The sequence below is a fragment of the Tenrec ecaudatus genome, unplaced genomic scaffold (genome assembly GCF_050624435.1).
Source record: "Tenrec ecaudatus isolate mTenEca1 unplaced genomic scaffold, mTenEca1.hap1 Scaffold_200, whole genome shotgun sequence".
Lineage (NCBI taxonomy): Eukaryota > Metazoa > Chordata > Mammalia > Afrosoricida > Tenrecidae > Tenrec > Tenrec ecaudatus.
The window spans coordinates 1-23,476 of record NW_027458262.1 but is presented as its reverse complement, the minus strand read 5'-3'; positions in this window follow the sequence as shown (position 1 = coordinate 23,476).

Here is a 23,476-nt window from a genome sequence, read left to right as displayed (position 1 = left end):
AGGGCCCGCTAGTTAACCTACATAGTCAAAGGGCTCGCTTGTTAACTTTGATAGTCCAAGTGCCCCTTAGTTAACCTAGATCGTCCAAGTGCCCGCTAGTTAACCTAGATCGTCCAAGTACTGGCTAGTTAACCTACATAGTCCAAGGGCCCACTAGTTAACCTAGATCGTCCAAGTGTCCTCTAGTTATCCTACATAGTCCAAGTGCCCGCTAGGCAACCTACATAGTCCAAGTGCCCGTTAGTTAACCTAGATAGTCAAAGTGCCTGCTAGGTAACCTAGATAGTCCAAGTGCTCGCTAGGTAACCTACATAGTCCAAGTGCCCGCTTGGTAACCTAAATAGTCCAAATACCTGCTAGGGAAACTACATAGTCCAAGTGCCCGCTAGTTAACCTAGATAGTCCAAGTGCCCGCTAGTTAACCTAGATAGTCCAAGTACCTGCTAGTTAATCTAGATGGTCCAAGTGCCCGCTAGTTAACCTACATAGTCCAAGGTTCCGCTAGTTAACCTACATAGTCCAAGAACCCGCTAGTTAACCTAGATATTCCAAATGCCCGCTAGTTAACCTAGATCGTCCAAGTGTCTGCTAGTTAACCTACGTAGTCCAAGTGCCCGTTAGGTAGCCTAGATACTCCAAGTGACCGCTAGGTAACCTACATAGTCCTAGTGCCCGCTAGGTAACCTAGATAGTCCAAGTTCCTGTTAGCTAACCTAGATAGTCCAATTGCCCGCTAGTTAACCTACATAGTCCAAGGGCCCCCTAGTTAACCTAGATATTCCAAATGCCCGCTAGTTAACCTAGATCGTCCAAGTGTCCGCTAGTTAACCTACATAGTCCAAGTGCCCGTTAGGTAGCCTAGATATTCCAAGTGACCGTTAGGAAACCTACATAGTCCTAGTGCCCGCAAGGTAACCTAGATAGTCCAAGTTCCTGTTAGCTAACCTAGATAGTCCAAGTGCCCGCTAGGTAACCTAGATAGTCAAAGTGCCCGTTAGGTAACCTAGATAGTCAAAGTGCCCTCTAGGTAACCTACATAGTCCAAGTTCCCGCTAGGTAACCTAGATAGTCCAAGTGCCCGCTAGTTAACCTACATAGTCCAAGTGCCCGCTAGTTAACATAGATAGTCCAAGTGCCCGCTAGGAAACGTACATAGTCCATGTGCCCGCTAGGTAACCTAGATAGTCCAAGTGCCCGCTCGTTAACCTACATAGTCCAAGTGCCTGCTAGGTAACCTACATAGTCCAAATGCCCGCTAGTAACCTACATACTCCAAGTGCCCGATAGGGAACCTACATAATCCAAGAGCCCGCTAGTTAACCTACATAGTACAAGTGCCCGCTAGGTAACCTACATAATCCAAGTGCCCGCTATTTAACCTACATAATCTAAGTGCCAGCTAGGTAACCTAGATAGTCCAAGTGCCCGCTAGGTAACCAACATAATCCAAGTGCCCGCTATTTAACCTACATAATCTAAGTGCCAGCTAGGTAACCTTGATAGTCCAAGGGCCCTCTAGGTAACCTACATAGTCCAAGTTCCCGCTAGGTAACCTAGATAGTCCAAGTGCCCGCTAGTTAACCTACATAGTCCAAGTGCCCGCTAGTTAACATAGATAGTCCAAGTGCCCGCTAGGAAACGTACATAGTCCATGTGCCCGCTAGGTAACCTAGATAGTCCAAGTGCCCGCTCGTTAACCTACATAGTCCAAGTGCCTGCTAGGTAACCTACATAGTCCAAATGCCCGCTAGTAACCTACATACTCCAAGTGCCTGATAGGGAACCTACATAGTCCAAGTGCCCGCTAGGTAACCTACATAGTCCAAATGCCCTCTAGTTAACCTACATAGTCCAAGTGCCCGATAGGGAACCTACATAATCCAAGAGCCCGCTAGTTAACCTACATAGTACAAGTGCCCGCTAGGTAACCTACATAATCCAAGTGCCCGCTATTTAACCTACATAATCTAAGTGCCAGCTAGGTAACCTAGATAGTCCAAGTGCCCGCTAGTTAACATACATAGTCCAAGTGCCCGATAGGGAACCTACATAATCCAAGTGCCTGCTAGGCAACCTATATAGTCCAAGTGCCCTTTAGTTAAACTAGATAGTCAAAGTACCTGCTAGGTAACCTAGATAATCAAAGTACCCGCTACGTAACCTAAATAGTCCAAATACCTTCTAGGGAAACTACATAGTACAAGTGCCCGCTAGTTAACCTAGATAGTCCAAGTACCTGCTATTAAACCTACATAATCCATGGGCCCGCTAGTTAACCTACATAGTGCAAGGGCCCGCTAGTTAACCTAGATCGTGCAAGTGTCCGCTAGTTAGCCTATATTGTCTAAGTGCCCGCTAGTTAAACTATATACCAAGTGCCCGCTACGTAACCTAGATAGTCCAAGGGCACGCTAGTTAACCTGCATAGTACAAGTGCCCGCTAGGCAACCTAGATAATCAAAGTGCCCGCTAAGGAACCTACATGGTCCAAGTGCACGCTAGTTTACCTAGATAGTCCAAGTGCCCGCTAGTTAACCTAGATAGTCCAAGGGCACGCTAGTTAACCTACATAGTCCAAGGGCTCGCTTGTTAACTTTGATAGTCCAAGTGCCCCTTAGTTAACCTAGATCGTCCAAGTGCCCGCTAGTTAACCTAGATCGTCCAAGTACTGGCTAGTTAACCTACATAGTCCAAGGGCCCGTTAGTTAACCTAGATAGTCAAAGTGCCTGCTAGGTAACCTAGATAGTCCAAGTGCTCGCTAGGGAAACTACATAGTCCAAGTGCCCGCTAGTTAACCTAGATAGTCCAAGGGCCCGCTAGTTAACATACATAGTCCAAGTGCCCGGTAGTTAACCTACATAGTTCAAGTGTCCGTAGGGAACATACATTGTCCAAGTGCCCGCTAGGGAACATACATAGTCCAAGTGCCTGCTAGTAAACCTACATAATTCTTGGGCCCGAAGTTAACCTACATAGTGCAAGGGCCCGCTAGTTAACCTAGATCGTGCAAGTGTCCGCTAGTTAACCTACATAGTCCAAGTGGCGGCTAGGTAACCTAGATAGTCTAAGTGCCCGTTAGTTAACCTAGATAGTCCTAGTGTGCGTTACTTAACCTAGATAGTCCAAGTCCCCACTAGGGGACGTACATAGTCCAAGTGCCCGCTAGGTAACCTAGATAGTCCAAGTGCCCGCTAGGGATCCTTCATAATCCAAGTGCCTTCTAGGCAACCTAGGTAGTCCAAGTTCCCGCTAGGTAACCTAGATAGTCCAAGTGCCCGTTACCTAACCTAGATAGTCCAAGTGCCCGCTAGGCAACCTACATAGTCCAAGTGCCCGTTCGTTAACCTAGAAGTCAAAATGCCCGCTATGTAACCTAGACAGTCGAAGTGCCCGCTATGTAACCTAGACAGTCCATGTGCCCGCTAAGATACCTGCATAGTCCAAGTGCCCGTTCGTTAACATAGATAGTCCAAGGGCCCGCTAGTTAACCTACATAGTCCAAGGGCTCGCTTGTTAACTTTGATAGTCTAAGTGCCCCTTAGTTAACCTAGATCGTCCAAGTGCCCGCTAGTTAACCTAGATCGTCCAAGTACTGGCTAGTTAACCTACATAGTCCAAGGGCCCTCTAGTTAACCTAGATCGTCCAAGTGTCCTCTAGTTAGCCTACATAGTCCAAGTGCCCGCTAGGCAACCTACATAGTCCAAGTGCCCGTTAGTTAACCTAGATAGTCAAAGTGCCTGCTAGGTAACCTAGATAGTCCAAGTGCTCGCTAGGTAACCTACATAGTCCAAGTGCCCGCTTGGTAACCTAAATAGTCCAAATGCCTGCTAGGGAAACTACATAGTCCAAGTGCCCGCTAGTTAACCTAGATAGTCCAAGTGCCTGCTAGGTAACCTAGATAGTCCAAGGGCCCGCTAGTTAACCTACATAGTCCAAGGGCTGGCTTGTTAACTTTGATAGTCCAAGTGCCCCTTAGTTAACCTAGATCGTCCAAGGGCCCACTAGTTAACCTAGATCGTCCAAATGTCCTCTAGTTAGCCTACATAGTCCAAGTGCCCGCTAGGCAACCTACATAATCCAAGTGCCCGTTAGTTAACCTAGATAGTCAAATTGCCTGCTAGGTAACCTAGATAGTCCAAGTGCTCGCTAGGTAACCTACATAGTCCAAGTGCCCGCTTGGTAACCTAAATATTCCAAATGCCCGCTAGGGAATCTACATAGTCCAAGGGCCCGCTAGTTAACATACATAGTCCAAGTGCCCGGTAGTTAACCTACATAGTTCAAGTGTCCGTAGGGAACATACATTGTCCAAGTGCCCGCTAGGGAACATACATAGTCCAAGTGCCTGCTAGTAAACCTACATAATTCTTGGGCCCGAAGTTAACCTACATAGTGCAAGGGCCCGCTAGTTAACCAAGATCGTGCAAGTGTCCGCTAGTTAACCTACATAGTCCAAGTGGCGGCTAGGTAACCTAGATAGTCTAAGTGCCCGTTAGTTAACCTAGATAGTCCTAGTGTGCGTTACTTAACCTAGATAGTCCAAGTCCCCACTAGGGGACGTACATAATCCAAGTGCCCGCTAGGTAACCTAGATAGTACAAGTGCCCGCTAGGGATCCTTCATAATCCAAGTGCCTTCTAGGCAACCTAGGTAGTCCAAGTTCCCGCTAGGTAACCTAGATAGTCCAAGTGCCCGTTACCTAACCTAGATAGACCAAGTGCCCGCTAGGCAACCTACATAGTCCGAGTGCCCGTTCGTTAACCTAGAAGTCAAAATGCCCGCTATGTAACCTAGACAGTCGAAGTGCCCGCTATGTAACCTAGACAGTCCATGTGCCCGCTAAGATACCTGCATAGTCCAAGAGCCCGTTCGTTAACATAGATAGTCCAAGGGCCCGCTAGTTAACCTACATAGTCCAAGGGCTCGCTTGTTAACTTTGATAGTCTAAGTGCCCCTTAGTTAACCTAGATCGTCCAAGTGCCCGCTAGTTAACCTAGATCGTCCAAGTACTGGCTAGTTAACCTACATAGTCCAAGGGCCCACTAGTTAACCTAGATCGTCCAAGTGTCCTCTAGTTAGCCTACATAGTCCAAGAGCCCGCTAGGTAACCTACATAGTGCAAGCGTCTGCTAGGTAAACTACAAAGTCCAAGTGCCCGCTAGTTAACATAGATAGTCGAAGTGCCCGCTAGGGAAGGTACATAGTCCAAGTGCCCGCTAGGTAACCTAGAGAGTGCAAGTGCCCGCTAGTTAACCTACATAGTCCAAGTGCCTGCTAGGTAACCTAGATAGTCCAAGGGCCTGCTAGTTAATCTACATAGTCCAAGTGCCCGCTAGGTAACCTTCATAGTGCAAGTGTCCGCTAGTTAACCTACATAGTCCAAGCGCCCGCTAGTTAAACTAGATTGTCCAAGTGCCCGCTAGGTAACCTACATAGTGCAAGTGTCCGCTAGTTAACCTAGGTAGTCCAAGGGCCCGCTAGTTGTCATACATAGTCCAAGTGCCTGGTAGTTAACTTACATAGTTCAAGTGTCCGTAGGGATCATACATAGTCCAAGTGCCCGCTAGGAAACCTACGTAGTCCAAGTGCTCGCTAGGGAATCTACATAGTCCAAGGGCCCGCTAGTTAACCTACATAATCCAAGTACCTGCTAGTTTACCTAGATCGTCAAACTGTCCGCTAGTTAACCTACATAGTCCAAGTGCCCGCTAGGGAACCTAGATAGTCCAAGTGCCTGCTAGGGAACCTACATAGTTGAAGTGTCCTCTCTGGAACATATATAGTCCAAGTGCCCGCTAGGTAATCTACATAGTCCAGGGCCCGCTAGTTAACGTAGATATTCCAAGTGCCGCTAGTTAATCTACATAGTCCAAAGGCCCGCTAGTTAACCTACATAGTCCAAGTACCCGCTAGTTTACCCAGACCTTCCAAGTGCACGCTAGTTAACCTACATAGTCCAAGGGCCCGCTAGTTAACCTAGATAGTCCAAGTGCCCGCTAGGTAACCTAGACAGTTCAAGTGACCACTAGGTTACCTACATAGTCCAAGTGCCTGTTCGTTAACCTACATAGTCCAAATGCCCGCTAGGTAACCTATATAGTCCAAATGCCCGCTAGGGACCCTAATAGTCCAAGTGCCCGCTAGTTATCCTAGATAGTCCAAGTGCTCGCTAGTTAACCTAGATAGTCCAAGTGCCCGCTAGTTAACCTAGATAGACCAAGTGCCCGCTTGGGAACCTACCTAGTCCAAGTGCCCGATAGGGAACTTACATAGTCCAAGGGCCCGCTAGGGAACCTACATAGTCCAAGTGCCCGTTAGTTAACCTAGATAGTCCAATGCCTGCTAGGGACCCTAATAGTCCAAGTGCCCGCTAGTTATCCTAGTTAGTCCAAGTGCTCGCTAGTTAACCTAGATAGTCCAAGTGCCCGCTAGTTAACCTAGATAGACCAAGTGCCCGCTTGGGAACCTACCTAGTCCAAGTGCCCGATAGGGAACTTACATAGTCCAAGGGCCCGCAAGCGAACCTACATAGTCCAAGTGCCCGTTAGTTAACCTAGATAGTCCAATGCCTGCTAGGTAACCTAGATAGTCCAACAGCCCGCTAGGTAACCTACATACTCCAAGAACCCGCTAGGCAACGTAGATAGTTCAAGTGCCAGCTAGGTAACCTAGATAGTCCAAGTGCCCGCTAGGTAACCTACAAAGTCTAAGTGCCCGCTAGGTTATCTATATAGTCCAAATGTCCGCTGGGAACCTACATAGTCCAAGTGCCCGCTAGGTAACCTAGATAATCCAAGTGCCCGCTAGTTAACCTATATCGTCCAAGAGCCTGCTAGTTAACCTAGATCGTCCAAGTGCCCGCTAGTTAACCTAGATCGTCCAAGTGCCCGCTAGTTAACCTACATAGTCAATGGGCCCGCTAGTTAACCTATATAGTGCAAGAGCCCGCTAGTTAACCTAGATCATGCAAGTGTCCACTAGTTAACCTACATAGTCCACGTGACAGTTAGCTAACCTAGATAGTCCAAGGGCCCGCTAGTTGACCTACATAGCCCAAGTGCCTGCTAGGTAACCTAGATAGTCCAAGTGCCCGTTAGTTAACCTAGATAGTCCAAGTGCCCACTAGGGGATGTACTTAGTCCGTGTGCCCATTAGCTAACCTAGATAGTCCAAGTGCCCGCTAGTTAACATTGATCATCCAAGTGCCTGCTAGTTAACCTAGATCGTCCAAGTGCCCGCTAGTTAACCTACATAGTCCAAAGGCCCGCTAGTTAACCTACATAGTCCAAGGTCAGCTAGTTAACCTAGATAGTCCAAGTGCTCGCTAGTTAACCTACATAGTACAAGGGCCCACTAGTTGACCTAGATAGTCCAAATGCCCGCTAGTTAACCTATATAGTCCAAGTGACCGCAAGGTAACCTAAGTAGTCCATATGTCCGATAGGGATCCTACATAGTCCATGTGCCCGCTAGTTAACAAATATAGTCCAAGTGCCCGGTAGTTAACTTACATAGTTCAAGTGTCCGTAGGGAACATACATAGTCCAAGTGCCCGCTAGGGAACATACATAGTCCAAGTGCCTGCTAGTAAACATACATAATCCATGGGCCCGCTAGTTAACCTTCATAGTGCAAGGGCCCGCTAGTTAACCTAGATCGTGCAAGTGTCCGCTAGTTAACCTACATCGTCCAAGTGGCCGCTAGGTAACCTAGATAGTCCAAGTTCCCGCTAGGTAACCTAGATAGTCCAAGTGCCCGTTACCTAACCTAGATAGTCCAAGTGCCCGCTAGGCAACCTACATAGTCCAAGTGCCCGTTCGTTAACCTAGAAGTCAAAATGCCCGCTATGTAACCTAGACAGTCCATGTGCCCGCTATGTAAGATACCTGTATAGTCCAAGTGCCCATTCGTTAACATAGATAGTCCAAATGCCCGCTAGGGAACCTATATATTCCAAGTGCTATCTAGGTAACCTAGATAGTCCAAGGGCCCGCTAGTTAACCTACATAGTCCAAGGGCTCGCCTGTTAACTTTGATAGTCCAAGTGCCCGCTAGGGAACCTACGTAGTCCAAGTGCCCGCTAGGAAATCTACATAGTCCAAGGGCCCGCTATTTAATGTAGATAGTCCAAGTGCTGCTAGTTAATCTACATAGTCAAAGGGCCCGCAAGTTAACCTACATAGTCCAAGTGCCCGCTAGTTAACCTAGATCGGTCAAGTGCCCACTAGGTAACCTACATAGTCCAAGGGCGCGCTAGTTAACCTACATAGTCCAAGTGTCTGCTAGTTAACCTACATAGTCCAAGTGCCCTCGAGGTAACCTAGACATTTCAAGTGACCACTAGGTTACCTACATAGTCCAAGTGCCCTTTCGTTAACCTACATAGTCCAAGTGCCCGCTAGGTAACCAATATTGTCCAAATGCCCGCTAGGGGCCCTAATAGTCCAAATGCCCGCTAGTTAACCTAGATAGTCCAAGTGCTCGCTAGTTATCCTAGATAGTCCAAATGCCCGCTAGTTAACCTAGATCGTCCAAGTGTCCTCTAGTTAGCCTACATAGTCCAAGTGCCCGCTAGGCAACCTACATAGTCCAAGTGCCCGTTAGTTAACCTAGATAGTCAAAGTGCCTGCTAGGTAACCTAGATAGTCCAAGTGCTCGCTAGGTAACCTACATAGTCCAAGTGCCCGCTTGGTAACCTAAATAGTCCAAATGCCCGCTAGGGAAACTACATAGTCCAAGTGCCCGCTAGTTAACCTAGATAGTCCAAGGGCCCGCTAGTTAACATACATAGTCCAAGTGCCCGGTAGTTAACCTACATAGTTCAAGTGTCCGTAGGGAACATACATTGTCCAAGTGCCCGCTAGGGAACATACATAGTCCAAGTGCCTGCTAGTAAACCTACATAATTCTTGGGCCCGAAGTTAACCTACATAGTGCAAGGGCCCGCTAGTTAACCTAGATCGTGCAAGTGTCCGCTAGTTAACCTACATAGTCCAAGTGGCGGCTAGGTAACCTAGATAGTCTAAGTGCCCGTTAGTTAACCTAGATAGTCCTAGTGTGCGTTACTTAACCTAGATAGTCCAAGTCCCCACTAGGGGACGTACATAGTCCAAGTGCCCGCTAGGTAACCCAGATAGTCCAAGTGCCCGCTAGGGATCCTTCATAATCCAAGTGCCTTCTAGGCAACCTAGGTAGTCCAAGTTCCCGCTAGGTAACCTAGATAGTCCAAGTGCCCGTTACCTAACCTAGATAGTCCAAGTGCCCGCTAGGCAACCTACATAGTCCAAGTGCCCGTTCGTTAACCTAGAAGTCAAAATGCCCGCTATGTAACCTAGACAGTCGAAGTGCCCGCTATGTAACCTAGACAGTCCATGTGCCCGCTAAGATACCTGCATAGTCCAAGTGCCCGTTCGTTAACATAGATAGTCCAAGGGCCCGCTAGTTAACCTACATAGTCCAAGGGCTCGCTTGTTAACTTTGATAGTCTAAGTGCCCCTTAGTTAACCTAGATCGTCCAAGTGCCCGCTAGTTAACCTAGATCGTCCAAGTACTGGCTAGTTAACCTACATAGTCCAAGGGCCCTCTAGTTAACCTAGATCGTCCAAGTGTATTCTAGTTAGCCTACATAGTCCAAGTGCCCGCTAGGCAACCTACATAGTCCAAGTGCCCGTTAGTTAACCTAGATAGTCAAAGTGCCTGCTAGGTAACCTAGATAGTCCAAGTGCTCGCTAGGTAACCTACATAGTCCAAGTGCCCGCTTGGTAACCTAAATAGTCCAAATGCCTGCTAGGGAAACTACATAGTCCAAGTGCCCGCTAGTTAACCTAGATAGTCCAAGTGCCTGCTAGGTAACCTAGATAGTCCAAGGGCCCGCTAGTTAACCTACATAGTCCAAGGGCTGGCTTGTTAACTTTGATAGTCCAAGTGCCCCTTAGTTAACCTAGATCGTCCAAGGGCCCACTAGTTAACCTAGATCGTCCAAATGTCCTCTAGTTAGCCTACATAGTCCAAGTGCCCGCTAGGCAACCTACATAATCCAAGTGCCCGTTAGTTAACCTAGATAGTCAAATTGCCTGCTAGGTAACCTAGATAGTCCAAGTGCTCGCTAGGTAACCTACATAGTCCAAGTGCCCGCTTGGTAACCTAAATAGTCCAAATGCCCGCTAGGGAAACTACCTAGTCCAAGTGCCCGCTAGTTAACCTAGATAGTCCAAGGGCCCGCTAGTTAACATACATAGTCCAAGTGCCCGGTAGTTAACCTACATAGTTCAAGTGTCCGTAGGGAACATACATTGTCCAAGTGCCCGCTAGGGAACATACATAGTCCAAGTGCCTGCTAGTAAACCTACATAATTCTTGGGCCCGAAGTTAACCTACATAGTGCAAGGGCCCGCTAGTTAACCAAGATCGTGCAAGTGTCCGCTAGTTAACCTACATAGTCCAAGTGGCGGCTAGGTAACCTAGATAGTCTAAGTGCCCGTTAGTTAACCTAGATAGTCCTAGTGTGCGTTACTTAACCTAGATAGTCCAAGTCCCCACTAGGGGACGTACATAATCCAAGTGCCCGCTAGGTAACCTAGATAGTACAAGTGCCCGCTAGGGATCCTTCATAATCCAAGTGCCTTCTAGGCAACCTAGGTAGTCCAAGTTCCCGCTAGGTAACCTAGATAGTCCAAGTGCCCGTTACCTAACCTAGATAGACCAAGTGCCCGCTAGGCAACCTACATAGTCCAAGTGCCCGTTCGTTAACCTAGAAGTCAAAATGCCCGCTATGTAACCTAGACAGTCGAAGTGCCCGCTATGTAACCTAGACAGTCCATGTGCCCGCTAAGATACCTGCATAGTCCAAGAGCCCGTTCGTTAACATAGATAGTCCAAGGGCCCGCTAGTTAACCTACATAGTCCAAGGGCTCGCTTGTTAACTTTGATAGTCTAAGTGCCCCTTAGTTAACCTAGATCGTCCAAGTGCCCGCTAGTTAACCTAGATCGTCCAAGTACTGGCTAGTTAACCTACATAGTCCAAGGGCCCACTAGTTAACCTAGATCGTCCAAGTGTCCTCTAGTTAGCCTACATAGTCCAAGAGCCCGCTAGGTAACCTACATAGTGCAAGCGTCTGCTAGGTAAACTACAAAGTCCAAGTGCCCGCTAGTTAACATAGATAGTCGAAGTGCCCGCTAGGGAAGGTACATAGTCCAAGTGCCCGCTAGGTAACCTAGAGAGTGCAAGTGCCCGCTAGTTAACCTACATAGTCCAAGTGCCTGCTAGGTAACCTAGATAGTCCAAGGGCCTGCTAGTTAATCTACATAGTCCAAGTGCCCGCTAGGTAACCTTCATAGTGCAAGTGTCCGCTAGTTAACCTACATAGTCCAAGCGCCCGCTAGTTAAACTAGATTGTCCAAGTGCCCGCTAGGTAACCTACATAGTGCAAGTGTCCGCTAGTTAACCTAGGTAGTCCAAGGGCCCGCTAGTTGTCATACATAGTCCAAGTGCCTGGTAGTTAACTTACATAGTTCAAGTGTCCGTAGGGATCATACATAGTCCAAGTGCCCGCTAGGAAACCTACGTAGTCCAAGTGCTCGCTAGGGAATCTACATAGTCCAAGGGCCCGCTAGTTAACCTACATAATCCAAGTACCTGCTAGTTTACCTAGATCGTCAAACTGTCCGCTAGTTAACCTACATAGTCCAAGTGCCCGCTAGGGAACCTAGATAGTCCAAGTGCCCGCTAGGTAATCTACATAGTCCAGGGCCCGCTAGTTAACGTAGATATTCCAAGTGCCGCTAGTTAATCTACATAGTCCAAAGGCCCGCTAGTTAACCTACATAGTCCAAGTACCCGCTAGTTTACCCAGACCTTCCAAGTGCACGCTAGTTAACCTACATAGTCCAAGGGCCCGCTAGTTAACCTAGATAGTCCAAGTGCCCGCTAGGTAACCTAGACAGTTCAAGTGACCACTAGGTTACCTACATAGTCCAAGTGCCTGTTCGTTAACCTACATAGTCCAAGTGCCCGCTAGGTAACCTATATAGTCCAAATGCCCGCTAGGGACCCTAATAATCCAAGTGCCCGCTAGTTATCCTAGATAGTCCAAGTGCTCGCTAGTTAACCTAGATAGTCCAAGTGCCCGCTAGTTAACCTAGATAGACCAAGTGCCCGCTTGGGAACCTACCTAGTCCAAGTGCCCGATAGGGAACTTACATAGTCCAAGGGCCCGCTAGGGAACCTACATAGTCCAAGTGCCCGTTAGTTAACCTAGATAGTCCAATGCCTGCTAGGGACCCTAATAGTCCAAGTGCCCGCTAGTTATCCTAGTTAGTCCAAGTGCTCGCTAGTTAACCTAGATAGTCCAAGTGCCCGCTAGTTAACCTAGATAGACCAAGTGCCCGCTTGGGAACCTACCTAGTCCAAGTGCCCGATAGGGAACTTACATAGTCCAAGGGCCCGCAAGCGAACCTACATAGTCCAAGTGCCCGTTAGTTAACCTAGATAGTCCAATGCCTGCTAGGTAACCTAGATAGTCCAACAGCCCGCTAGGTAACCTACATACTCCAAGAACCCGCTAGGCAACGTAGATAGTTCAAGTGCCAGCTAGGTAACCTAGATAGTCCAAGTGCCCGCTAGGTAACCTACAAAGTCTAAGTGCCCGCTAGGTTATCTATATAGTCCAAATGTCCGCTGGGAACCTACATAGTCCAAGTGCCCGCTAGGTAACCTAGATAATCCAAGTGCCCGCTAGTTAACCTATATCGTCCAAGTGCCTGCTAGTTAACCTAGATCGTCCAAGTGCCCGCTAGTTAACCTAGATCGTCCAAGTGCCCGCTAGTTAACCTACATAGTCAATGGGCCCGCTAGTTAACCTATATAGTGCAAGAGCCCGCTAGTTAACCTAGATCATGCAAGTGTCCACTAGTTAACCTACATAGTCCACGTGACAGTTAGCTAACCTAGATAGTCCAAGGGCCCGCTAGTTGACCTACATAGCCCAAGTGCCTGCTAGGTAACCTAGATAGTCCAAGTGCCCGTTAGTTAACCTAGATAGTCCAAGTGCCCACTAGGGGATGTACTTAGTCCGTGTGCCCATTAGCTAACCTAGATAGTCCAAGTGCCCGCTAGTTAACATTGATCATCCAAGTGCCTGCTAGTTAACCTAGATCGTCCAAGTGCCCTCTATTTAACCTAGATCGTCCAAGTGCCCGCTAGTTAACCTACATAGTCCAAAGGCCCGCTAGTTAACCTACATAGTCCAAATGCCCGCTAGTTAACCTATATAGTCCAAGTGACCGCAAGGTAACCTAAGTAGTCCATATGTCCGATAGGGATCCTACATAGTCCATGTGCCCGCTAGTTAACAAATATAGTCCAAGTGCCCGGTAGTTAACTTACATAGTTCAAGTGTCCGTAGGGAACATACATAGTCCAAGTGCCCGCTAGGGAACATACATAGTCCAAGTGCCTGCTAGTAAACATACATAATCCATGGGCCCGCTAGTTAACCTTCATAGTGCAAGGGCCCGCTAGTTAACCTAGATCGTGCAAGTGTCCGCTAGTTAACCTACATCGTCCAAGTGGCCGCTAGGTAACCTAGATAGTCCAAGTGCCCGCTAGGGATCCTTCATAATCCAAGTGCCTGCTAGGCAACCTAGATAGTCCAAGTTCCCGCTAGGTAACCTAGATAGTCCAAGTGCCCGTTACCTAACGTAGATAGTCCAAGTGCCCGCTAGGCAACCTACATAGTCCAAGTGCCCATTCGTTAACCTAGAAGTCAAAATGCCCGCTATGTAACCTAGACAGTCCAAGTGCCCGCTATGTAAGATACCTGTATAGTCCAAGTGCCCATTCGTTAACATAGATAGTCCAAGTGCCCGCTAGGGAACCTATATATTCCAAGTGCTATCTAGGTAACCTAGATAGTCCAAGGGCCCGCTAGTTAAGCTACATAGTCCAAGGGCTCGCCTGTTAACTTTGATAGTCCAAGTGCCCGCTAGGGAACCTACGTAGTCCAAGTGCCCGCTAGGAAATCTACATAGTCCAAGGGCCCGCTATTTAATGTAGATAGTCCAAGTGCTGCTAGTTAATCTACATAGTCAAAGGGCCCGCAAGTTAACCTACATAGTCCAAGTGCCCGCTAGTTAACCTAGATCGGTCAAGTGCCCACTAGGTAACCTACATAGTCCAAGGGCGCGCTAGTTAACCTACATAGTCCAAGTGTCTGCTAGTTAACCTACATAGTCCAAGTGCCCTCGAGGTAACCTAGACATTTCAAGTGACCACTAGGTTACCTACATAGTCCAAGTGCCCTTTCGTTAACCTACATAGTCCAAGTGCCCGCTAGGTAACCAATATTGTCCAAATGCCCGCTAGGGGCCCTAATAGTCCAAATGCCCGCTAGTTAACCTAGATAGTCCAAGTGCTCGCTAGTTATCCTAGATAGTCCAAATGCCCGCTAGTTAACCTAGATCGTCCAAGTGTCCTCTAGTTAGCCTACATAGTCCAAGTGCCCGCTAGGCAACCTACATAGTCCAAGTGCCCGTTAGTTAACCTAGATAGTCAAAGTGCCTGCTAGGTAACCTAGATAGTCCAAGTGCTCGCTAGGTTACCTACATAGTCCAAGTGCCCGCTTGGTAACCTAAATAGTCCAAATGCCCGCTAGGGAAACTACATAGTCCAAGTGCCCGCTAGTTAACCTAGATAGTCCAAGGGCCCGCTAGTTAACATACATAGTCCAAGTGCCCGGTAGTTAACCTACATAGTTCAAGTGTCCGTAGGGAACATACATTGTCCAAGTGCCCGCTAGGGAACATACATAGTCCAAGTGCCTGCTAGTAAACCTACATAATTCTTGGGCCCGAAGTTAACCTACATAGTGCAAGGGCCCGCTAGTTAACCTAGATCGTGCAAGTGTCCGCTAGTTAACCTACATAGTCCAAGTGGCGGCTAGGTAACCTAGATAGTCTAAGTGCCCGTTAGTTAACCTAGATAGTCCTAGTGTGCGTTACTTAACCTAGATAGTCCAAGTCCCCACTAGGGGACGTACATAGTCCAAGTGCCCGCTAGGTAACCTAGATAGTCCAAGTGCCCGCTAGGGATCCTTCATAATCCAAGTGCCTTCTAGGCAACCTAGGTAGTCCAAGTTCCCGCTAGGTAACCTAGATAGTCCAAGTGCCCGTTACCTAACCTAGATAGTCCAAGTGCCCGCTAGGCAACCTACATAGTCCAAGTGCCCGTTCGTTAACCTAGAAGTCAAAATGCCCGCTATGTAACCTAGACAGTCGAAGTGCCCGCTATGTAACCTAGACAGTCCATGTGCCCGCTAAGATACCTGCATAGTCCAAGTGCCCGTTCGTTAACATAGATAGTCCAAGGGCCCGCTAGTTAACCTACATAGTCCAAGGGCTCGCTTGTTAACTTTGATAGTCTAAGTGCCCCTTAGTTAACCTAGATCGTCCAAGTGCCCGCTAGTTAACCTAGATCGTCCAAGTACTGGCTAGTTAACCTACATAGTCCAAGGGCCCACTAGTTAACCTAGATCGTCCAAGTGTCCTCTAGTTAGCCTACATAGTCCAAGAGCCCGCTAGGTAACCTACATAGTGCAAGTGTCTGCTAGGTAAACTACAAAGTCCAAGTGCCCGCTAGTTAACATAGATAGTCGAAGTGCCCGCTAGGGAAGGTACATAGTCCAAGTGCCCGCTAGGTAACCTAGAGAGTGCAAGTGCCCGCTAGTTAACCTACATAGTCCAAGTGCCTGCTAGGTAACCTAGATAGTCCAAGGGCCTGCTAGTTAACCTACATAGTCCAAGTGCCCGCTAGGTAACCTTCATAGTGCAAGTGTCCGCTAGTTAACCTACATAGTCCAAGCGCCCGCTAGTTAAAGTAGATTGTCCAAGTGCCCGCTAGGAAACCTACATAGTGCAAGTGTCCGCTAGTTAACCTAGGTAGTCCAAGGGCCCGCTAGTTATCATACATAGTCCAAGTGCCTGGTAGTTAACTTACATAGTTCAAGTGTCCGTAGGGAACATACATAGTCCAAGTTACCGCTAGGGATCATACATAGTCCAAGTGCCCGCTAGGAAACCTACGTAGTCCAAGTGCTCGCTAGGGAATCTACATAGTCCAAGGGCCCGCTAGTTAACCTACATAATCCAAGTACCTGCTAGTTTACCTAGATCGTCAAAGTGTCCGCTAGTTAACCTACATAGTCCAAGTGCCCGCTAGGGAACCTAGATAGTCCAAGTGCCCGCTCTGGAACCTACATAGTCCAAGTGCCTGCTATGGAACCTACATAGTTGAAGTGTCCTCTCTGGAACATATATCGTCCAAGTGCCCGCTAGGGAATCTACATAGTCCAAGGGCCCGCTAGTTAACGTAGATATTCCAAGTGCCGCTAGTTAATCTACATAGTCCAAAGGCCCTCTAGTTAACCTACATAGTCCAAGTACCCGCTAGTTTACCCAGACCTTCCAAGTGCACGCTAGTTAACCTACATAGTCCAAGGGCCCGCTAGTTAACCTACATAGTCCAAGGGCCCGCTATTTAACCTACATCGTCCAAGGGCCCGCTAGTTAACCTAGATAGTCCAAGTGCCCGCTAGGTAACCTAGACAGTTCAAGTGACCACTAGGTTACCTACATAGTCCAAGAGCCTGTTCGTTAACCTACATAGTCCAAGTGCCCGCTAGGTAACCTATATAGTCCAAATGCCCGCTAGGGACCCTAATAGTCCAAGTGCCCGCTAGTTATCCTAGATAGTCCAAGTGCTCGCTAGTTAACCTAGATAGTCCAAGTGCCCGCTAGTTAACCTAGATAGACCAAGTGCCCGCTTGGGAACCTACCTAGTCCAAGTACCCGATAGGGAACTTACATAGTCCAAGGGCCCGCTAGGGAACCTACATAGTCCAAGTGCCCGTTAGTTAACCTAGATAGTCCAATGCCTGCTAGGGACCCTAATAGTCCAAGTGCCCGCTAGTTATCCTAGTTAGTCCAAGTGCTCGCTAGTTAACCTAGATAGTCCAAGTGCCCGCTAGTTAACCTAGATAGACCAAGTGCCCGCTTGGGAACCTACCTAGTCCAAGTGCCCGATAGGGAACTTACATAGTCCAAGGGCCCGCAAGCGAACCTACATAGTCCAAGTGCCCGTTAGTTAACCTAGATAGTCCAATGCCTGCTAGGTAACCTGGATAGTCCAACAGCCCGCTAGGTAACCTACATACTCCAAGAACCGGCTAGGCAACGTAGATAGTTCAAGTGCCAGCTAGGTAACCTAGATAGTCCAAGTGCCCGCTAGGTAACCTACAAAGTCTAAGTGCCCGCTAGGTTATCTATATAGTCCAAATGTCCGCTGGGAACCTACATAGTCCAAGTGCCCGCTAGGTAACCTAGATAATCCAAGTGCCCGCTAGTTAACCTATATCGTCCAAGTGCCTGCTAGTTAACCTAGATCGTCCAAGTGCCCCTAGTTAACCTAGATCCTCCAAGTGCCCGCTAGTTAACCTACATAGACAATGGGCCCGCTAGTTAACCTATATATTGCAAGAGCCCGCTAGTTAACCTAGATCATGCAAGTGTCCGCTAGTTAACCTACATAGTCCACGTGACAGTTAGCTAACCTAGATAGTCCAAGGGCCCGCTAGTTGACCTACATAGCCCAAGTGCCTGCTAGGTAACCTAGATAGTCCAAGTGCCCGTTAGTTAACCTAGATAGTCCAAGTGCCCACTAGGGGATGTACTTAGTCCGTGTGCCCATTAGCTAACCTAGATAGTCCAAGTGCCCGCTAGTTAACATTGATCATCCAAGTTCCAGCTAGTTAACCTAGATAGTCCAAGTGCCCTCTATTTAACCTAGATCGTCCAAGTGCCCGCTAGTTAACCTACATAGTCCAAAGGCCCGCTAGTTAACCTACATAGTCCAAGGTCAGCTAGTTAACCTAGATAGTCCAAGTGCTCGCTAGTTAACCTACATAGTACAAGGGCCCACTAGTTGACCTAGATAGTCCAAATGCCCGCTAGTTAACCTATATAGTCCAAGTGCCCGCTAGGTAACCTAAGTAGTCCATATGTCCGATAGGGATCCTACATAGTCCATGTGCCCGCTAGTTAACATATATAGTCCAAGTGCCCGGTAGTTAACTTACATAGTTCAAGTGTCCGTAGGGAACATACATAGTCCAAGTGCCTGCTAGGGAACATACATAGTCCAAGTGCCTGCTAGTAAACCTACATAATCCATGGGCCCGCTAGTTAACCTACATAGTGCAAGGGCCCGCTAGTTAACCTAGATCGTGCAAGTGTCCGCTAGTTAACCTACATCGTCCAAGTGGCCGCTAGGTAACCTAGATAGTCCAAGTGCCCGCTAGGGATCCTTCATAATCCAAGTGCCTGCTAGGCAACCTAGATAGTCCAAGTTCCCGCTAGGTAACCTAGATAGTCCAAGTGCCCGTTACCTAACGTAGATAGTCCAAGTGCCCGCTAGGCAACCTACATAGTCCAAGTGCCCATTCGTTAACCTAGAAGTCAAAATGCCCGCTATGTAACCTAGACAGTCCAAGTGCCCGCTATGTAAGATACCTGTATAGTCCAAGTGCCCGTTCGTTAACATAGATAGTCCAAGTGCCCGCTAGGGAACCTATATAGTCCAAGTGCTATCTAGGTAACCTAGATAGTCCAAGGGCCCGCTAGTTAACCTACATAGTCCAAGGGCTCGCCTGTTAACTTTGATAGTCCAAGTGCCCGCTAGGGAACCTACGTAGTCCAAGTGCCCGCTAGGGAATCTACATAGTCCAAGGGCCCGCTAGTTAATGTAGATAGTCCAAGTGCTGCTAGTTAATCTACATAGTCCAAGGGCCCGCTAGTTAACCTACATAGTCCAAGTGCCCGCTAGTTAACCTAGATCGTCCAAGTGCCCACTAGGTAACCTACATAGTCCAAGGGCGCGCTAGTTAACCTACATAGTCCAAGTGCCTGCTAGTTAACCTACATAGTCCAAGTGCCCTCGAGGTAACCTAGACATTTCAAGTGACCACTAGGTTACCTATATAGTCCAAATGCCCTTTCGTTAACCTACATAGTCCAAGTGCCCGCTAGGTAACCAATATTGTCCAAATGCCCGCTAGGGGCCCTAATAGTCCAAATGCCCGCTAGTTAACCTAGATAGTCCAAGTGCTCGCTAGTTATCCTAGATAGTCCAAGTGCCCGCTAGTTAACCTAGATAGACCAAGTGCCCACTAGGGAACCTATCTAGTCCAAGTACCCGCTAGGAAACGTACATAGTCCAAGTGCCTGCTAGGTAACATGCATAGTCTAAGTGCCCGCTAGGTAACCTAGATAGTCCAAGGGCCTGCTAGGGAACGTATATAGCCCAAATGCCTGCTAGGTAACCTAGATAGTCCAAGTGCCGACTAGTTAACCTACAAAGTCCAGGTTCCCCCTAGGTAACCTAGATAGTCCAAGGGCCCGCTAGTTAACCTACATTCTCCAAGTGCCCGATAGGGAACCTACATAGTCCAAGTGCCCGCTAGGTAACCTACATGGTCCAAATGCCCGCTAGTTAACCTAGATAGTCCAAGTATCCTCTAGTTAGCCTACATAGTCCAAGTGCCCGCAAGGTAACCTAGGTAGTCCAAGGGCCCGCTAGTTAACATACATAATCCAAGTGCCCGGTAGTTAACTTACATAGTTCAAGTGTCCGTAGGGAACATACATAGTCCAAGTGCCCGCTAGGGAACATACATAGTCTAAGTGCCCGCTAGGGATCCTTCATAATCCAAGTGCCTGCTAGGCAACCTAGATAGTCCAAGTTCCCGCTAGGTAACCTAGATAGTCCAAGTGCCCGTTACCTAACCTAGATAGTCCAAGTGCCCGCTAGGCAACCTACATAGTCCAAGTGCCCGTTCGTTAACCTAGAAGTCAAAATGCCCGCTATGTAACCTAGACAGTCCAAGTGCCCGCTATGTAAGATACCTGTATAGTCCAAGTGCCCATTCGTTAACATAGATAGTCCAAGTGCCCGCTAGGGAACCTATATATTCCAAGTGCTATCTAGGTAACCTAGATAGTCCAAGGGCCCGCTAGTTAACCTACATAGTCCAAGGGCTCGCCTGTTAACTTTGATAGTCCAAGTGCCCGCTAGGGAACCTACGTAGTCCAAGTGCCCGCTAGGAAATCTACATAGTCCAAGGGCCCGCTATTTAATGTATATAGTCCAAGTGCTGCTAGTTAATCTACATAGTCAAAGGGCCCGCAAGTTAACCTACATAGTCCAAGTGCCCGCTAGTTAACCTAGATCGGTCAAGTGCCCACTAGGTAACCTACATAGTCCAAGGGCGCGCTAGTTAACCTACATAGTCCAAGTGTCTGCTAGTTAACCTACATAGTCCAAGTGCCCTCGAGGTAACCTAGACATTTCAAGTGACCACTAGGTTACCTACATAGTCCAAGTGCCCTTTCGTTAACCTACATAGTCCAAGTGCCCGCTAGGTAACCAATATTGTCCAAATGCCCGCTAGGGGCCCTAATAGTCCAAATGCCCGCTAGTTAACCTAGATAGTCCAAGTGCTCGCTAGTTATCCTAGATAGTCCAAATGCCCGCTAGTTAACCTAGATCGTCCAAGTGTCCTCTAGTTAGCCTACATAGTCCAAGTGCCCGCTAGGCAACCTACATAGTCCAAGTGCCCGTTAGTTAACCTAGATAGTCAAAGTGCCTGCTAGGTAACCTAGATAGTCCAAGTGCTCGCTAGGTAACCTACAAAGTCCAAGTGCCCGCTTGGTAACCTAAATAGTCCAAATGCCCGCTAGGGAAACTACATAGTCCAAGTGCCCGCTAGTTAACCTAGATAGTCCAAGGGCCCGCTAGTTAACATACATAGTCCAAGTGCCCGGTAGTTAACCTACATAGTTCAAGTGTCCGTAGGGAACATACATTGTCCAAGTGCCCGCTAGGGAACATACATAGTCCAAGTGCCTGCTAGTAAACCTACATAATTCTTGGACCCGAAGTTAACCTACATAGTGCAAGGGCCCGCTAGTTAACCTAGATCGTGCAAGTGTCCGCTAGTTAACCTACATAGTCCAAGTGGCGGCTAGGTAACCTAGATAGTCTAAGTGCCCGTTAGTTAACCTAGATAGTCCTAGTGTGCGTTACTTAACCTAGATAGTCCAAGTCCCCACTAGGGGACGTACATAGTCCAAGTGCCCGCTAGGTAACCTAGATAGTCCAAGTGCCCGCTAGGGATCCTTCATAATCCAAGTGCCTTCTAGGCAACCTAGGTAGTCCAAGTTCCCGCTAGGTAACCTAGATAGTCCAAGTGCCCGTTACCTAACCTAGATAGTCCAAGTGCCCGCTAGGCAACCTACATAGTCCAAGTGCCCGTTCGTTAACCTAGAAGTCAAAATGCCCGCTATGTAACCTAGACAGTCGAAGTGCCCGCTATGTAACCTAGACAGTCCATGTGCCCGCTAAGATACCTGCATAGTCCAAGTGCCCGTTCGTTAACATAGATAGTCCAAGGGCCCGCTAGTTAACCTACATAGTCCAAGGGCTCGCTTGTTAACTTTGATAGTCTAAGTGCCCCTTAGTTAACCTAGATCGTCCAAGTGCCCGCTAGTTAACCTAGATCGTCCAAGTACTGGCTAGTTAACCTACATAGTCCAAGGGCCCACTAGTTAACCTAGATCGTCCAAGTGTCCTCTAGTTAGCCTACATAGTCCAAGAGCCCGCTAGGTAACCTACATAGTGCAAGTGTCTGCTAGGTAAACTACAAAGTCCAAGTGCCCGCTAGTTAACATAGATAGTCGAAGTGCCCGCTAGGGAAGGTACATAGTCCAAGTGCCCGCTAGGTAACCTAGAGAGTGCAAGTGCCCGCTAGTTAACCTACATAGTCCAAGTGCCTGCTAGGTAACCTAGATAGTCCAAGGGCCTGCTAGTTAACCTACATAGTCCAAGTGCCCGCTAGGTAACCTTCATAGTGCAAGTGTCCGCTAGTTAACCTACATAGTCCAAGCGCCCGCTAGTTAAAGTAGATTGTCCAAGTGCCCGCTAGGAAACCTACATAGTGCAAGTGTCCGCTAGTTAACCTAGGTAGTCCAAGGGCCCGCTAGTTATCATACATAGTCCAAGTGCCTGGTAGTTAACTTACATAGTTCAAGTGTCCGTAGGGAACATACATAGTCCAAGTTACCGCTAGGGATCATACATAGTCCAAGTGCCCGCTAGGAAACCTACGTAGTCCAAGTGCTCGCTAGGGAATCTACATAGTCCAAGGGCCCGCTAGTTAACCTACATAATCCAAGTACCTGCTAGTTTACCTAGATCGTCAAAGTGTCCGCTAGTTAACCTACATAGTCCAAGTGCCCGCTAGGGAACCTAGATAGTCCAAGTGCCCGCTCTGGAACCTACATAGTCCAAGTGCCTGCTATGGAACCTACATAGTTGAAGTGTCCTCTCTGGAACATATATCGTCCAAGTGCCCGCTAGGGAATCTACATAGTCCAAGGGCCCGCTAGTTAACGTAGATATTCCAAGTGCCGCTAGTTAATCTACATAGTCCAAAGGCCCTCTAGTTAACCTACATAGTCCAAGTACCCGCTAGTTTACCCAGACCTTCCAAGTGCACGCTAGTTAACCGACATAGTCCAAGGGCCCGCTAGTTAACCTACATAGTCCAAGGGCCCGCTATTTAACCTACATCGTCCAAGGGCCCGCTAGTTAACCTAGATAGTCCAAGTGCCCGCTAGGTAACCTAGACAGTTCAAGTGACCACTAGGTTACCTACATAGTCCAAGTGCCTGTTCGTTAACCTACATAGTCCAAGTGCCCGCTAGGTAACCTATATAGTCCAAATGCCCGCTAGGGACCCTAATAGTCCAAGTGCCCGCTAGTTATCCTAGATAGTCCAAGTGCTCGCTAGTTAACCTAGATAGTCCAAGTGCCCGCTAGTTAACCTAGATAGACCAAGTGCCCGCTTGGGAACCTACCTAGTCCAAGTACCCGATAGGGAACTTACATAGTCCAAGGGCCCGCTAGGGAACCTACATAGTCCAAGTGCCCGTTAGTTAACCTAGATAGTCCAATGCCTGCTAGGGACCCTAATAGTCCAAGTGCCCGCTAGTTATCCTAGTTAGTCCAAGTGCTCGCTAGTTAACCTAGATAGTCCAAGTGCCCGCTAGTTAACCTAGATAGACCAAGTGCCCGCTTGGGAACCTACCTAGTCCAAGTGCCCGATAGGGAACTTACATAGTCCAAGGGCCCGCAAGCGAACCTACATAGTCCAAGTGCCCGTTAGTTAACCTAGATAGTCCAATGCCTGCTAGGTAACCTGGATAGTCCAACAGCCCGCTAGGTAACCTACATACTCCAAGAACCGGCTAGGCAACGTAGATAGTTCAAGTGCCAGCTAGGTAACCTAGATAGTCCAAGTGCCCGCTAGGTAACCTACAAAGTCTAAGTGCCCGCTAGGTTATCTATATAGTCCAAATGTCCGCTG